This window comes from Corvus hawaiiensis, chromosome 8 (genome assembly GCF_020740725.1).
Source record: "Corvus hawaiiensis isolate bCorHaw1 chromosome 8, bCorHaw1.pri.cur, whole genome shotgun sequence".
NCBI lineage: Eukaryota > Metazoa > Chordata > Aves > Passeriformes > Corvidae > Corvus > Corvus hawaiiensis.
The window spans coordinates 18,184,375-18,202,969 of record NC_063220.1 but is presented as its reverse complement, the minus strand read 5'-3'; the positions used below and the strand labels follow the sequence as shown (position 1 = coordinate 18,202,969).

General features: G+C 42.4%; 1 protein-coding gene across 3 annotated transcripts in view; it reads left to right on the top strand.

The window, feature by feature from the left end:
- C8H10orf71 (chromosome 8 C10orf71 homolog) overlaps window positions 1-18,595 on the top strand; it is a 52,159-nt gene that overhangs the window by 15,475 nt on the left and 18,089 nt on the right. For 2 of the 3 annotated variants that reach the window (XM_048311720.1, XM_048311721.1), the window contains exon 1: window positions 14,623-14,948. The exons of the other annotated variant lie outside the window; for it this stretch is intronic. The gene's annotated coding sequence lies outside the window, so the exon portion shown is untranslated. Of the gene's footprint in view, window positions 1-14,622; window positions 14,949-18,595 lie in introns of those variants that run through there. 3 annotated transcript variants of the gene reach the window in all.

Sequence of the window (18,595 nt, the reverse complement as noted above, 5' to 3'; positions counted from 1 at the left end):
ACTAACTTGTTTGCTCCCATGTGGGAAAAAACAAGAGCATATGTTATCCCTTCAGAAATCGTGAGAGTAGGTGGGGTAGAGGAGCACCCAGGGAAATGAAGGATGCTATCTCCTTGCTCATCTGCAAAAAAGTGGAGATAAGCTTCACGTGAGCTGAAAGCACTATCAGAATCATATCCTGACACTGTGACAGGGTTATACAGCCTGCACCCACAGGAATGTGTGGCAGCATGGAGGATACAGGAAGCACAGCTCCTGGCTGGGCTGTGCCCACGTTGGGAAGGACACTATCAAGAAACGTAACAGCAACAGGGAGATAACTTCCCTGAGGTTTCATGTCACCAGAGTTGCCTTTAGTGTTTTGTTGCAGTTCACAATACCACAGCATGAAAATGAGCAGCTAAATGCACTTCTTACTCTAAATGCAACTGTTATTTAAGATTTAAATTAGTAAGATCTCTTATCACTGTCAGGTAGCCACATCTTACCACACAAATATCTCCCTTACTTTGTTTCCAGGGGCTTATTTTCTTCCCTTGGCTGCCAACATAATTGTGTGTGGTTTCTTTCTCACTCAGTTCCGCCAGAAAGATGAAGTTTAGTTTAAGTTCTCATCAGGAGGACTTTCAGTCTGTTCTGTTTCTTCAGAATCACACCTGGGGCATCCAAAGACGCCGGCAAGACCCGGAGAGAGAAGGTGGGGCATTAAGGTTAAGCCAGAAAAGTGCTGGGTACTAAAACCCTCACTAGCTTGGCAGCAATCAGCACAGCATGTGGAATTGCAGTTTCAGTGACCTGCTCTGCTCTTTCTTCAGCCAGTAGCCCCTTAGTCAAAATACTGCTGTAAAGCTAAATCAAAGTGATTATACTGAGGGATGGATCTGCTTTAACAGAATAGTTTTCTAAATTGAATTAAATTGCTGTTCAAAGTGTACTTCCTTCAGTGACAGAAGTGTGATTTTACCTCTTTCTATTCCTGATATCTCTGCAGAACTGAGCCACCTGAAAGGGGACAGCTTCATGTCTCTCCATAGCTGGGCATTTCCACTAAAACCAAGCCAACTTTTGATAGAAAAATGTATATTTTCAGTGATGTTTAAATTAAGAGCCTTGAGTGACTTTCTGCTCCCAGACTAAATCACATGGCACTTAGAGAAACATCATTTTATCTCATACCCGAGCACACCTTTCATTGCTGGTGCTGACAGCATCTCTTAAAGACACAAGACTTCAGGAGACCAGATGCTTTATAATATTTCTATTTGCTTGGCACTTTGAACCTTTGCAACACCAGCCAGCTTCAGGTTTTTCTTCAGCAGCTGTGAATGTAACTCACAGTTTTGGGGTGACTGAGGTCTGATAGCCTTATGTAGAAACCATTTAATAGCACTTTTCTCCCTTTAAATGGAAGAATCATTTCTTGTGCTAAAAGAAATGTAAAAATTGATATGTTTTGGGCATAAGTTGGTGTTGCTGCATTAAATTCTGAATCTTGTCTCCCAACAGAAGCATGAGGGCCAGCAACCTTGCCTTAGGTACAGGCACACTGAAAGAGAAAATCCCAGACATTCACCTGCAATTTCAGCAAGGGCGTTTCTGAAGACAAATAATACTGCAGGAGCTAGTTGCATTTATGGTTGGTCATGAATAAATAATATTTATATTAAAGGTGTAGGGTTGACTGGGCAGGCTTCCTATTCTGGAATTGGAATCTCCTCTTAAAATCTTTAGCCATTTGGCTTGTGATTGAAAGCTGCATGATGTTTCCACATTGGAGCTCATTGCAGGGAAAAGATTAAAGCTGTCAGTTGTTCCAAAAGCTAATGGAGACATTAAAAATATAGCAGCTTACTGGGGAGAAAACAGGGTGTGTGGGGAACACGTGTTGCTAGCATATGCTGTAACTGGACTGTAAGTGGTCTCCACATATTCATGAATGATGGCTGACCTCTACTCTGCTAGGGCACATGTGTGCACGTCCGTCATGACAACACACTCTGAACTTACTCCACCAGAGGCTCTTGGGAACATAATCCCCATATCTGTCTCCAAATATAACTCTGCTGGTCTGCAATATAAGGCAGTGGGGAGAGCTGCTGCATTGAGGAGCCATTTGGAAAGTGCTGCAGTGATATTCACAGAGATCTCTATGCCTAGTTGATGACCTTCTTCACTAAGAGGCAAATGTCTGCAGCTTGTAAAAGAAAAAGATGCCTCTGAATGCCTTTCCACTTTTAAAAGCTCTTGAGTGCCGGCTCAGCAGAGCAAGTGAAAGCCACAAGTGGCAGCACTTACTGTACCTGTACTGTATGAATGTATGCAGCCATACATCTGGACAAGGAGGCTTGTCCCAAGCAGGGCACTGGGAAAAATTCTTGGAGCTGCCTCCAGCTTAGAGCTAGAGCTTTGACCTGAGCCAAACCACTAACTAGGCACTGTTTCAAAGTCAGTTCCTGTGGAAATAAGGCCAGCAACACGTCTCTGCCTCAGTGTCCTCCTTTTTAATCTGTTTGTAAAACAAGACTGCAGAACAGTTCATAAGGGATTAGGAAAGACTCATTCATTTGTATTTAAAGAACATCAGGATCCTTGGAGAAAAGTTCCTTATTAGAGCAATAATGAATACAAAAAATAATAACAATTCTGTTATCACTGGGAAATTGCAGGGATTTGGTCAGCATCACTTGACTATAGCTTTATTTGTCCTGTGGACTACAATAAAAGAACAAATCATCCTCTCTAAGTATTTTTGAATATGGAGGACGAAAATTATATATTGCAATCTTTTAAAAGAAAATTAAAACTTTAACTCTGAGGTGTGTGTAATAAAATGGCACTTTAATTCTCTAGTGTGCCATGCAGGCTTCTTCTGTTAATTTATTCACTTCTTTTCTTTTTGTGCTTCATGTAATATTCTGAAGTTATTAATGTGGCAATATATTTGACCACAAAAACCTGCCTTCTAGTGTTGTTAAGATTGTGAATTAACTCCACAATGGAAGGCATTTCTGACTTCAAGGCAAAGAGATCATGCTTGAGATAAAATGATTAACAACATTACAGATATGCAAGAACTTTTAGCAGAAGGTTTTCCCAGGTGTCTTGCCATTATATGTGTATAGGCTTAGGTCTGTCAAGCCTGTGGGACTCCAGCTGTCAGTATTGTGTCTCTGTGGTGCAGACACCTGTGAACACCACACCTGAGCTGCTGCAACCCCTGGGACACAGCATGATTCCCCCTGAACAGCACTGCAAGCACTGGTGTGCTTGGGATACCTTCCAATGCCCAGTGAGGGTGCTAGGTGCCAGGCTGGGGTCCCTGCATCACACCTCCCACTACAGCACACGCTGCAGAACCCACTTCATAAGGAGGCACCTCAGCCCTTAAATGACTGGTATGTCATCTGTCTTAGCTGGGTAACCAAAACCCAGCAGCAGCCAACAGAAAGGAATTTGGTGGGATGAGTTCAGTTCAGTGCAATTTAAACCATATCTTCATAATTCTACAAATACTTCCAGAACTAAGATGTGGTCCTAGAAAGGTCCCATCAATTTCATTTGTATCTCTGAGCTGCATCATCCAAGGCTGACACTGCACCTTGTGGTGATTGTTGCATAATGCCTGGACATTACCAGCGCCGGCCTAGGTTGTAGGTACCTGAAAATATCTCTTCTCATCTGACTCATTCCCTTATCACTGTATTTAGGCACTTCTAGGACTCATCCTGCATCAGTGGTACAGTTTACACTCAAAGCACAGTGTAATTAATGGGCACAAGTTCAGGACTCCCTCTCTGTGAGGTTTTGGCAATGAAAGGCAAAAATTGGGGAACACCAGGTTTTTGCTAGGGGTAGTGGCTAGGATTAGTATCAGGCACAAGGAAAGAGAGTAGTTAAGGAGAAGCTAAACTGAAACTGTGCATTCTACACACAGCATCAGAGTTACTGAGGCCTCAGCTCTGCTGTGGATGTAGCATGCACTCCTGGGGCAGCCTGGAGAGGCTCTCTTGGCAGAGGGCTATAAGGAGCAGGGTTTTCCATAATGCTTTTCTCAAGCCCAGTATTGCTGCGTTGGCTCTGGTCTGTGTGTCTCCATGCTGGTGGGCCACACTCATGCCTCCAAAATGTCTGCTTCATGCTCAGCAGTTACAAAGGCACACATACGACTGGGAAAGGACCAAGAATAGTATTGTGTCCTCACATTAATCCATTCTGAATACTGTCTATGGTGTTTGCTGTCACCTCAAAACAGTTGTAAGAGTAGATTAAAGAAGGTCCAGAGAGTAGAAGTGCAGAGCAATGCAGAATATTTTCTTCCATCAAAAAGACCATCGGCTCCAGTGCTGTTGTGTGAGCCTTCACTTGATACCTGAGCTCCCTGACTCTTGGCACAAGCAAAAGAGTGGTTGGTTGGTGTTGTCTTTGCCAAGAGCCAGGCAGAAACAGGTTGCATCACCCTAGCCCTTTGCTGAATTTCTTCTGGAGAAGAATGAGGTAAAGTTAAGGTGAATGTTTCACTCAGTGAAGAAGAAATGAACTATAACTACTCACTCCCCTCACTGCTTCCAGGCAGAGAGCTGCTGAAGTGGGGTCAAGCCATGGCCATCCTCCCCTCTGTCCCCCCAATCCTTGTGCTCAGCACACTGAGAGATGAGCACATGCACTTTTTCCAGGGCTGTCAAATGAACAGTGAAAGGAAACAGACTTCAAGACTCATTTAATTGGAAAAGAGCACCTGTCTTTTTAGGCGAAGGCAGTGTTTGCTTGTCACTCCTGTCAACAGCGTGGGCTCTGCCCAGAAGGCTTTTTAGGCACCTGAGTGTGTTAGGGGGAGCTGTGAAGTTATGATGCAGCACACAGAGTGCTGGCAGCCCTGGGGCAAGGGGAGGTGGGTTCAGTGTCAGCGCTGGGCTATCACTGCCAGCACCACTCAGCACCCCTGGCTCGCTCCAGATGCTGTGGCCTGGCCATCTCACACTGTCCCAGTCATGGTGGGGGAAGGAGGGCCTTGGTACGGGCAGATTTTCTCTGTGCAGAAAACTGGGTATGCATCTCTTTAGTTCTGCTTTCTGGGTGAAATGCTATTTCCTGACTAATTATGAAATGAAATACAAACCTGCCTGCACTGCGTATATGAACTTGTCTTGCTCAAATTTGCCAGCAGTTTCAGTGTCCACCAGCTCTCTCCCTCTTTCCAGCCTAGCTCTGAAATCCTGCTGCATTGCAGAGGTCAGGAATGACACTCAAGTCTTAGGGCAAAGGTTGGTTGGGATGTGGTGCATGCCCAGCACCAAGGGCGTGACAGGGCTATGCACAGGGCTTCTCCAGCAGGGTGACAGCTCAGCGTAGTTTGCTTTGGAAGGTTGGAAGAAAGTGACTTAGAGGAGAATACTTAATTTGTTTAGGTGCCTTTGATTTGATCCTATGAAATCATAATCTGCTCATATTTCCTGCTGGAAAATTCACAAGGCATATACAGAAATAGAACCACACCTCAAATTTTAGAGGAAAAACAATGACTTTGCTTTTACTTCTGCTCCTAGTTATCCCTTTATTCTTTTCTTAACTTTTTAGGACTTTGTCATTATCACTACTCCCTTTAAATCTCCTCTGGTGTGTGTTTCTTTTGTATTTCCTTGCTCAGGGGATCTTGGCCATTGCTGGGTTTCTGTCCCCTTTCTAGGGCCAGAGTCCTGCCACCTCTCTTCAGCTGTCTCAGTGCTTGGTGCCTGGGCTAAGCTGCTCAGGAAGGCTCCTCTCTCGTCTGCCAGGTGTCCTGAGATTGTGATTCTTCCTTACAGGAAGAATGGCATTTCAGGTATCCCAGAGGTGTCTGCTAACCTCCAGGGATGAGGAAAGGAGCCAAGATCAGTTTAAACTTGTAAAAGGCCAGCAGTGGGTGTGATGGATTTTGTCCACTGGATCTCACCTTCTTGCTCATACAGGATATTTGGCTCTAGAGCTTTTCTCTACCTCACATTGTAAACTATTCATGCATCCAATAGTGAAACAAGTGTTCTTAAGTGTCTCTGTCCCCTTAGGGTGAATTGTTGCATTCCTGTGCCCTTCCAATAATAATAAATAGTATCTTCTATTTATAGAGCTTCAAAGTTTCCCAAAGAGCCACCTTTGAGATGGAACATACCAACAGTTAGTGCATAGCAACCCTAGACAACAACTTAAGACATATGAATGTATCCAGTTGAAGCTGAAGCTGAGATTTCTTTTGGCAGAAGATTATTGCAAAAGTTATTAATTATTATTGTTGTTGTTTATGCAGCTCTGGACCCAAGAGCAATAGGCACTTTTAAAATACTACCAGCAGTTAGAAAGAAGCACAAAGGAATTACAGTCATACCACAGTAATTTGCAGAAGGCAGAATGTGCTAGTAAAAATCCTCCCTTGGAGGTTTTTCCATCTAGGACTCAGCATAAGCTGTTGAATAGTCCATAATGCCAGAAGAGGAGAAAGATGGCTTTTTCACAAGTTCCCAGTGTAAACTTTAGCATATAGTTTAGTTGCTCTGAAGGTAACAACGTGACTACAAAGCATGTTGTAGGTGTTTAAGGGTGAGATCTGGAAAGAATTCCAATACAAGTATTTTATATGAATCTCTGTTTTGTAGGGTGATTTTATTCGAATTGACAGTGGTTGGGATTTTTTGTCTTAAGCAACAGGACCATGTATACACAGGCCTGGAGTACATAGGCCTGGATTTACAGATCATCTCTAAGTGCAAGGTTAGGTGTTTGCTCACTCTCGTACCGGCCACAGCGGAAACCACTGATAAACTGTGTGAATATTACTAAAATCACATGGACTTCACAAATTAATGTAGCTCAAATAGTAAGTAGAAGAACTGTGTGATTATATTGGAAGTATCTTGTAGAAGCAATGAGTCTGCAAATTATTTTTGAAGGAACTATGAAATTTCACTACTATTGACTACTACTACTATTCACTACTATTACATTGATGGCAAAATAAATGGTAGAGCTTGGAAAGGTGTAAGGGAAAATGTGAACCAGGACACTGGAATTAACCATTCATCAAGGTATCTAACGCTGACCAATACAAAAATATTTTTATTTAAACGGTGTTTCATTTTTATGCATTTTGATACACAGCACCCATTAATTGCTTTCTTTGTCTTTTCTGTTCTTGCACTGCTAGCATGGAAGTTTTGTATTTTTTTTCCTTCCATTGTTTACCTAAAAATCTCTACCTTCTCAGAATGGGTAGAGATATTTTTTCAATGGAGATGTTTCACACTTGTCATGCTCAACTAGGCTGGAAAGGGACTGGTCCAAGATCTCATTAGCATCCCTCCTGCGAGGACAGCACAAACTCCGTCTTTGAAGCAATAAGCAAGTAGAGCAGGTTCCAGCTCCCACTCATGTCTGTGGAGTGGTTTCTGTTGATTGGAGATGGCTCAGCTGCATATGCCAGGCTGCTTCTGCAGTAAACATCAATTTCCAAAATACCCAGCTTTCGTGTGCCACTTTGAAATGTCTGAGAGGCTACTGTCCTTTGATAGGACTGGAGTATTGAAATCAGAGGGACTTGCCATCCCAAGTGACATGGACACTGTTAAAATTGTTGCCAGTGGAGACATCAAGCCTTGCCTCTTTGTCCAGGCCTGCCTGCATACACAGTCATTTTATTAATGGATTTCAGATACACATTGGATATGGGAATTGCTGCTGTGTTTTGAAACAGCAATACTTTCTGTCACTAACTAAAAGATTGCAATGAAAATGCATTTCAAGCTTGCAGTGCTTAAATGCTTCAGTCTGTGCTGTGTAGTGAGTGTAAACCCTTCTGAAATCAAGGAGAATATCTGTATGAGTGTCATTATTGATCAGCTAAAAGCCTTGATTTTGTGAACATGTTGAGTTTTGTTCCTAAGAGAAGAGTCCCTAATCTCTGCAGGAAGATAATTAATCACGTACCTGTTTGTGTTAGCATTTTCACCAGTAATGATTCCATTATTGTTTTATATTTATCTTTTTTTGTCTAAAACACTTTTGTAAAGTTTAAAGGAAACCAGTTGTGACTTTTTTGAAAAGACAGTATTTCTCTTTATTCCCATTATATTTTTATTCAAATATTTGACATCATGCATTTTCTAATGAGTTTAGCAGACTAGAAACATTCAAAAAATGCCTGAAGGCAGTGGTTTATATGATCATAATTCAAACCACGTGCCTGTTCCTTAATGGAATGAGATTAAAGAATTATTCTGTTTGCATTTGTCAGTTTATTGATACCAGCCACTTTAGTACATTTCATACAGTGACTTTCAGTCCCAGGAATCACTTTACTGCTAGGACTAGTCTCTGATTACCTGGGACTCATCTAATTGATCATCATTAAGGGATTGTGACATAGTTTTTAGGCCTGGGGGAATTCTTAGGGTGTTCTCTGATGGTGTCTTCCTATCTATTCCACATATATCACTGACTCCATTTTCCGAGTTCAGCTACAGTGAAAGTATGAATATCCATCCCTGGATGCCCTGCTTGCCCGATTCCCTGGGCAGATTTTGCCATGGACCTTTCAGGCAGGTCCTGGGCTGTGTCAGGCAGCCCAGGTGTGGTGCAAGCAGAGGAGCTGGGAGCGATTCTTGCAGAGCAGCAGCACGATGCAGTTCTGTCTCTGAACGCTCTTGTTTCGGTTTCCTCGCTTTTCTGCAGTGGTTGCTTTCCTCTTCTTCATTTGGCTCCTTTCTTCTCAGTCATTATTTAGCACTGTTCTGCAGAGAAGCACATTTGCTATCTTTCAGGCCAGGTTTTTAGCTGTTCTTGGCCTTGCTGTGTTAGCGTGAATTCCTCCCTCTAACGCTGATAATCTCACTGCTTGTTAATCTTCCATTCCTGACATTCAGCAAAACCTTGAACAATTGCACATTGGCTTTTTCTGAAAGGATGGGCATGAACTTCTCATTCTCTCTCTAGTGCTTTCTGGTTTACTGAATGCTGATTTTAGATTGCTTACTTTTCTTAAATGTGACTTATATCATTTTAGAGCAGTGGTATTATAATTACTCGGATTACTGGAATGAGAAATGCAAACAGCTGTGTTGCTTCTTGCAGTTAACTGGTGTGCTCTGATCTTCTGGGGGACTGGAAGCAGGTTAGGCAAGTGTGTTTGCTGTGGCTTGCATACTCCTGGTATCTCTTTTTCTGCCAAGGCATGCAAAAATGAAATATTTCCCAAAACCTTAGTGGTTTCCAATAATCCTTTCCTGAGAAGGATTCTGAGCTAGGGAGAAAGCTGGTTTGAGAAAGAGGAAGTGCAAATTTGAATTCCTTCCCTGTCCTTTCTCCTAAACCTTTCTCCTAAACCAAGCTGGCCTCCCCTTCACTGTCCACTGGTGCTCCAGTACAAAACCATGCAGGGAGGCATTTTGCACTCCAGTATCTTCTGAACACATTTTTCAGGACTCTGAGGTTTTGAGATAATGCACACATGCTTTGATACTTCATTGACTGCTGAGTAATAAAATTATATTATAAAATTGTCTTCTTCTGCTGTGCTTCACTCTTTCTTCTTCTTGGCCCACAGAAAGTGTATTCTACAAACCAGAAAATGAAAACTCATTTAATTCAGGCAAATCATTAGACTATAACACGTTTTTATCTTTTCTTTCTTCACCTCTTATCACCCAGAGATAAACACACATTTGAACCGCAGTACCTCTGCAGTACCAGCTGAACTGCAGCGTAACACAACTTCCTCTCATAATGCAGCATACCACAACTTCCTCTTGTCATTTCCAGCATCTGGGGGGAGCCAACCCTGCTCACACTGCCCAAACCCCATCTTTCAGCTGTGAAGGAACCTGGGACAGGATAGGGATGGTGATTCTGTGGAAACTTGCATGGGAATTCATCCAATGTGTTGTGTAAAATGCAAAATACTGCATGAAATCTGGATGGAGGTGTGTGGGGCTGGAACAAATATCATAATGTCTGGTTCACCTTGTCTGTGGTGGGGTGAGAGAGTGCAAAGGACTCTGAGAGCAGCCATGTGACACCTCTGGAGGGACTAGACTTCTGGCTGCCTGGGCTCTCATACGATCCCCTAAAAATAGCCCCCTGTGGTTCCCATCATTGTTTGTCCAGCTATTTTAATTAGCCTGTGGTCTCCAGTTTTTGCTTTGCAATTTGTAAGTGGGAAACATTTACACTAGGCCAGTAACCTCACATTCTTCCAACCTTTTCTGAAATTAGATGGATTATAGCTATGTTTATAAATTACCTAATGCATTTGGCCTAGTATCTCTAAATGTCACTGGCTTCTACATAATGTTTCTGATGAGAACTAATTTTTAGATCACTCAGATTATTTAGAGGTATTTTTTCCCTCATCTGATATGTCACAAGTGTGCTCATTTCTTAAACTTGAGTTGAAAGACTGGTTTATTGCATGTCCCGGCACAGGCGGAACCTCTCCTGCAAATTGCCAAGTGCTGTCAGTTTTTGTTGACACATCCTGATGAGAAGGGAAAGATTTCCAAGGAAAATCAATGCCCAGAAGGCAGATAGGTACTTAGCATGTTTTTTGGCTATTTTAGGTAGTGCAAACCCTTTTAAAAATGGGCCCAGGTAGAAGAGTGCTTTGCAGGTTTAATCTTTACTTGTAGAGTAATTTAGGCATCTTCTGCTGTTTAACATTCTCCATAGTTAGTTTCTTTTCTGCCACATCTATCTTCCATTCTTGGCAGAATGTTTAGTAGTGAAGCGATCATGCAAAAGCATCTTTCTGGGGTTCTTTATGTGTGATCACTCTACTTGAGGTGGCTGTGTTACTGCTAAAAGCATGACTGCTCCTGACTGAAAAGTCAGTTTGATTTGGGGGAAATAAGCAGGGTGCGGTTGTGATCGACATCCTTGCCAAAAGAGTCACTGAGGCTGTGTTTTTAGAGTCCTTCTAGTCTACATTCTGTTCCCAAAAGCCAAAAGAGAGATGCTGAACCCCAGCCTGGAGCCATGGTCGGGCACTTCACAGAGTTTTAGGATGTGTGTTCCGGGCTGGAATCCAGACAAGTTGTTTCTGAGTCAGCTGAGTCTGAGTGCTATTGATGGCATAGCAGCAGGGACAGGAGATCAGGAGATCAGAAATTCTTTTAAAATTGCATTTAAGTTCTTATTCAAAGATGGACAAAAAGATGGTGGAACCAATATCTGCCAGTGATCATAAATGCAGTCAAATCCAAAATGTAGCAAAGTTTGTTGGTTTCATAAGAAATCTGATTTCAGAAAAGAAACGTAGCAATTTTTTTAGGAAATAATATCTTTTACTACTTTCTGAGGGCAGGATGAAAATAATTTTGACATTTTATTATATTGAACTCCATATTATAAAATTATGAAAGATGAAATTAAGGAAATATTTCTTTTTCTTGAACTCTTCTCAGATTTCTTCTGGAGCTTCCTTTTGCAGAGACTTTTTACTTTGCAAGGCTTCAAAGCTTCAATAAGGACAAATAGGAAAAAAATACAAGGGCTTAAAAAAAATTCTCTCCTTGTCAGAATTCTAGGAGTCTGTGGAGTTGGGACCAATAAACTGCATCTTCTGGCAAGGTTTGAAGGAGTAGACCTGGAGAGAGGCTGTGGATGAATCCTGCATCTGTCTCATTGCACAAATTCTGCACAAGGGGGGGATAAGCAGCCTTTCCAGAAAGGTGGAGAAATGGCCCCAAGGGGAGAGGCCATAGGACTGCCAGTGGTTCTCAGGTACAGGGGACCTTTATGTTCTCACCTACATTTTCTTAGCTGGGTCTTCCAGGATAGAATTTGGTTCAAACCAGGATGTGTAAGAGGCTGGACACAGACAGAGAAGAATATGACCTGTCATTTCCCCTGGTACCAGGTGCAGCACAGCCTGCATTGGCTGACAGGAGGTGCTGAGCAGAAAATGCAGCTTTGATCTTGTTCCCCTTTGGGAGAGAAAATACCTTTATCAATACTTCCCTGGTTCATGGCTTTTGTTTGGCTGATACGACCCTGAGGCTGCTCAGTCCAGCCAATGTTCTACACCCACCTGCACTCCTTGTCCAGTGCCCAGAGATCAAGTTATTTCACTCACCATGACAATAGCCAACAAATCATTCAATCTGTGGCTGCCAGGTAGGAACTGAAGCTGCCTTGCTCTGCTGGACAAAAAGTGCTGTAAGCAAACAACTGAAAACTCAATATAGTCCTATTGCTCTCATGGGTTCCTAAATAGACCCCTTGCTTGTTAATGCCATGAGAATTATAAAACATTTAATTTCTACAACCAAAGCAGTTTGATGCTTGTGTTTCCTAGTCCAGGGTGATGTTTTCATTTCTGTTTATAATCAGTTCCACTTTTTGGTTTCCATGTACCAGGGACTTTTTGCATGTGATTGGTGCATTGACCCCTTGGGGTCTGCATACTGCTTCTCTGGGGTTTGCAGCTAAGGTAACAAAGGAAAAAGACTGTCTCTGTCAGTAGGGCAGAACTCCATTTATTTCCCTGGAGAAAGTGTTGGGATGGGATACAAATCAGAAAAAGCTGAAAGCTACTGTTCTTGCATAAGGCTCTCTTGTCAGAATTCTCAGCATTGCCAGGCATATGAAGTTTCAAGTGTGAGTGTGAAAGATGGAGTTCATTATGCATACAGACATACGTACATTTTCCATTGACATATTTGTGCAAATTGCATACTGTTTTCATACAAGTTTAAAATTTCAGTCCAAATTGCTGTTTACAAAAGTTCGGTGTGATCTGTTATTGCTCTGCATTCACTGAAAGGAACCAGCAGGAATTTTTGCTTTTAAATTTCCTGGGAGCAGGATAACAACATCTAAGTGCCACTGGGTCGTGTTTGCTGTGTGGTTTTCAGTAATTTTCCCCAGAAGTGGTTTTATTTTAATGACAGGCCATCTGATCCCAGATTCGCATGTGAACACTGAATTAGCAAATATATCTATTTATTATCACCGTATTTGAATAAGCTTAATGCCTATCCCAAGATTTGAATCCTTTCAAAGCTGGAGTCTGTGAACCACATTTATCCTGATAAATAGTGTTAACCCCAGCCGCTTTCGTGTGAGAGGCCTGTTTTGGATTTTGCAAGCAATCAGCCAACCTTCCTGCATTAGCAGTTACCATTTCCATAGGGATCTTTCTAGTTGCGATTCAGCCTCTCAGCAGTTCACAAGTTCAGGGCTTACAGAAAGCAGGGTTATACCTGCCTCTCTTCATAGACAGCAGAGATGTGTTTATTTTTAGCACAAGTATTCCAGAAATACATTCCTCCCCCCCTTTAGAAATGTGTGGGAGAGACAGACACACATACAGACAGTTTTGCCTACGTTAGTGGCAGTTGTTGCCCGAAAACTACTTTTTCCACTGTCCCCTGTAATCCCAAACATTTTTTTTCAGTGTGCACCAGTTCTCTCCAATGTCTCAGTCCATAGGTGGCATGACTCATGGTACACCAGACCTTTGTGCATAAGTGCTCCTACAGGTGCAGAGCGTGGGGAGCTGTTGGAACTGTGTAGTTCCAGGCCAGAACTTACACTTAGAAGTGCCCTGATGTTTGGCAAGACCAGCATTACGTTTGGCATGAGTTAGGAGAAACACTTGAGCACCAAAAGCCCATACCAGGACTTTAGGAGAGTCATCTTTGCAAAATCTTCCTGCTGGAATCTAATGTGAAAAAGACCCCTCTCTCAGGTTGGGAATTCAAAGCTGATGGTTGCTTTAGAGAAGGCAGGTCATTGTCCCTCAAAGAAGGGGCAAGCCCAGGCTGCTCTTGGATCTCAGGTACAAGTAGTTCATCACAAATGTCCTGGTGCTTGGAGATTCTCAGGCAGCAGATACTGCATGGGTTTTGCCTTGGTCATGATGTAGCAATGTAATTAGCAGCTCTTTTTAAAATGCAAATGACCACTGGGTTCATGTGGAGTCCTGCTCTGCCATGGAAGCAGGGGTTGGGTTGTAATTACAGGAGATCCTGCTCTTCATTTTGCTGTAGGCTGTGATTCAAGTCCAACGTGATGCTGAACCCCAGGAGTCCCATGACTGCAGTAAGGAACTGTGTGCACACAGCATGGCACAGGGTGCCATGCGTTGTTTACATCTGCCGTACAAAAACTTCACTTGTTGACTTCATGGCATATTTCCCCCATTATCCAACATCCTAATGCAGCGTGCCAAATGAAACCAAATGCTGGCATGTGCCTTCCAGGAGGATGGCTGGTCTTGTTTGCTTTGGAAGGACAGTGGAAGAGGTCCTTACTCCAAGAACACTAGCTACATTTGTCCAGCCTTGATGATGAAATGAGCTATTTATGAAAAAGCACCCATAGGACAGTAATGTGTTACTCGTGTGCATATGTACGCAGTATTTTTAGTGATGACCCTAATAAACTCTTTGCCTCCCACCTGTAGGTACAAAACTGCAGTGCTCTGAGCTAGGATTCACTGGCAGCAGCGAGCCCATGGCACAGCATTGCTTTCTGTATTAGCTATCTCTGAAGAATTACCAATGGCCAATCTGAATGTAAAAATAGCTGATGACTGTTTGTTTCATCTGTCTGTTACTCGACACCGCGTGGTTATTCCAATACGTATGTTTGCCTCTTCCCCACCATGATCTCCGTTTGGTTTCCCCTTGCCTGATAACTATTTAAATACATTTTACTAACTTTGGATTCCTTGCTCATTTCACTTCACCTGGCTGGGCAGGTCAGCGAGGGCTCAAGGGTTAGCTCCTCTACTTTTATAGTTTTATTTATTTTTCAGTCATCTTTTTTATTAAAATAACCATGTTCAGAAGAAGAGCCCGACACACATAAATAATGGGAACTGCTAATAGTAAGCAGGCTGCTCTAAAATGTGCTGGGGCTTTGACTTAAGGGAAGAAAGCACAGCCCTGCATTGTCCCTATCAGGAAACTGGAGCACAGAAGGTAAGGGGGAAGCATATGGGTGTTTTTAAAACAAGGAAATTGTGAAGAATGGTGGTTTCTAAGTGTGTGAATGTGTGTGCACTCAAGGATCAGTTGTGTGATTGATCAGATAGGAGAAATCCAACAGCTTTTAAATCTTTTCTTTAGTGATTGGAGGTAGAATGTCCTTTCATTTTGTCTAGCTTTTTTTTTTCTCAGAGAAATGCAGGATTGTCTCTGAAAGTCTGTGTGTGGAAAGAGACTTACACAGAGATTTGTTTGCAGTGATTACTGTTTATGACATGCAATTATTTTGCAAAGGGGCATGATCTTTTTAAAAGAGCACTAAATTGATATGAAGCTCCATTTAATTGTCTTGCACATTGTGCTGTAAGCAGCTTTAAGGAAATATACATTAGTTTTACTTTCCAGATGATTACTGCTTACAGATAACTCTTAAAAACTTCAGTGATTTGTATAGAGTTTGGAAAGCATTTATGTTTCTTTTTTTGGAACAAATAGGAATAAAATAATTTAAATATTTTATAAAAAGTAATTACTATGCCACAGAGCCTGAAAAAGTAAGATAGTTCAAATACCTATGCAGTGCTAAGAGGCCACTATAAATGACTGTGACTATGACTTTTATCCAATTTTAATTATTGGAAGATTTCTTAAATGGCATAAGCTTTTCTGACTCCAGTTGTTGCAGAACTTCTTAGTCTGCTATCCCAAGGAACTGCATTTTATTAGTCTAGCAGCAGAACTCAGCAGCAAAAAAAGAACAGAAATAATTAAAATTGAGCCTGAGAAACCAAACTGCTTAGGCTTTTTAAAATGGCTTGTGAAGAGGCAATCTGATTAAATATGAATAGAGAAAATTTTACAGCAGCAGACCAGAGTGACTGGTTCACACTGACTTTGTACAGTGCCAGCTAGAGGGTTCCTCTCTAGTCCTTTGCCATTTCTGGGAGAGAGGCAGGGGAGAAGGAACAGAGAGACAAGATAAGAAGGACAAATAAGCTTTCTGGACAGGATCAAAGTCTGTGGTTCTCTTTCTTCACTTTTTCAAGGAACTGACCTTGTAAAAAGCAAATTTCCTCAGTTAATGCTTGCAGGATGAGGTCTGTGACAAATACTAAGAAGTAAAAGATTCCCAGTACACTGGAGCCCCAGCTGCATTTCTCCATCCTTCCATGCCAGTCATTAGGAAGGTATTTATATATGCATTCTCAACTTAGTTACCAAAACAGTTGTAACTTGAAGGCCACAGCTGGGTGGAGGTTTGCAGGTGTAATTGCATCCCTGCACTGTAAACCAAAAACACACAGAAATTTTGCCCTGTAGCCTCTTGCTCCTACCTGCTTCTGTGAAATGCTTGTCTCACCTGTACTTGCATTACCAGAGCTGTGGAAAAGGTCCACAAAACTGTTAATCCCTCCAAGACCAGAAACAAAGTCAACTAACCCTATGAGCCATGTTGGCAGAAAATACCACACATCTGTATCAGTCTTCCTTTAGTCCAGCTGAGTTTACACACAGGGAAAGTTGCTGGCAGAGGGAAATTCTGCAAGTGGTTTTTAGCTGCAGCCTTGCCTGCAGCTGGGGTGCCAGGTTACACAGAGCTTTGGCTACTCCAAGTGAGAGGATGAGTTCATTGCTTTTAGAGGTAACTGTGCAGTGTTTGAGGTTGTGTTGCATTTGGGGATCAGCTGTCTGTGAGCCAGCTGACAGGTGTGTGGGGAAAGGAGCATAGTGGGAGCTGCATGTGTTCACTCAGAGGGGAACTTCACCTGAGATAAGGTTGTTCCTCTTCAATCAAGCCTGCATATGCTTTTGGATGGATCAGTGATTACTTACACATATCTGAAGTTGTGTGGGTATATATATGCATATATGTATATATATGTATATATTATATATATGTATATTTGTGTGTGTGTGTTAAGCTTAGTGTGTTGTGACTATCTTGTTGCTTGCCAGGTTTTTATGGCTTTCAAGTGTGGTTGGTGGGAGAGACTGCCACCAGGACTCTATCCTTTAGCAGTCTCAGAGAAATTGAGGCAGCATTGAAGCTGTAAGAGGACAACCCTCACCTAGAAGTAAGGTCTCCCTTGGGTTTCCCTGCAAAATGATCCTCTTTGGACAGGAATAGAAAGCAGATATTTAATTATAGTTGTAGGTTTCTTTATCATCCATCACCTGTGCTTGCAAATAATGATATACAAGAAGGCAGTAACTAGTAATGATTAATCTAAATCATCTGGTAGCAGTCAGACCAATCTTCATGAGCCAGGAAGGTCAAATAGGGATGCATCTTTATTTTCAGCCTCTCACATAGCCACATCCCATTAGTTTCAAGGATGCCTTCCCTGTTACCTACACACTGTGTCAAAGGCTGTTTTGGGGACTTTGATATGGGTATGACAGGTACACGAAGGCCACCTAATTCATACTTTCCACTTGCAAAAGACAGATACGAAAATCCCTGAAATTTTTGGAAGAGTATTTAAAAGAGATGGATGTGGTTAACATTTGGCTACACCTTAACAGCAAATTCAGCAAATAGCAGTCTCTGGCAATTTGCAGCTCCTGCAGATTCTCAGTCTCAGATGTGCCTCTGTCTATCAACTTTACCTGGATCAGACATAAGTTGTCATACCTCGAGGCCAGCTTGGCTTGCCTGTGTGCATCATTATAGACCCATGTACAATTTTACACACTTCAGATGGCTTTTGTTCTGTTGAAATGTATTTCATGTGTCCCTGTCTCCATCCTATGCATATTTCAAAGCACAGGGCTCCATTGTGCAGAAATTGGGATGAGTGCCCAGGACTGCCCAGGATGCTGGTGCAGAAACAACATCATACTCAGAGGGAACTGACCCCTGCAAGCTGTGTCATGGTTTGTGCTGGAGCAGTGGGGCAGCACTCCTTATCATGATGTTGTTCACTGACACTTTCTGTTCTGATTTATCTGCTTTGAAGTAGCGATATTAGGATTTGGATTGTTTCTCCAAAACTGAGAAATTAGTCTTTGACCAGGCTTGTGAATTGAATGAAGCCATAGACAAGTGGCTAGAATTGCCACTTCTATGGTGTGTAGGAGAACTGAGGAGAAGGGATGGGAAAGGAGATGTATCTGGTGACAGCACTAGGCTGATGGTGATGCTGTTGTTTGTCTGCAGGCCTCTTCAGAGGGTCTGGGAAAGCACTGTGCTGACAGCACCATTGAAGCTGCTGAGGGACTGACTCCACTGGAGTCATCCCTCTATCTCTTGGGGAACAACAGTGGATTCTGCTTAAAACTCTTGATGTTTCCTTTTCTGTCTTTTGCATATATCCTTTACAGAATAATCACAAGAAACACCGTAGCATGTGCATTAACTGTGAAACAATGAGGAACTGCCTTGGGGACACACCATTAAATCATAACAATTAATCAGTCTCTGAATAGGGAGTCTGCATTTCCCAGGGCAAAACCAAAACAACACCTGTGCACAATGAAGAGGGAGCTGGAAGGAGCTTCCGTCTTGTACAGGGTGAGATTTTTCTCCTGGCTTTTGCTCCTCAAAAGGAGGAAAGTAGTGGGGTCTCCAGAGATACCTGGGGGCAAGGGTGAGTGGGCTGCCCCTGCCCTCTGAGAGTCCTCCCAGAGGTGTGTAGCTG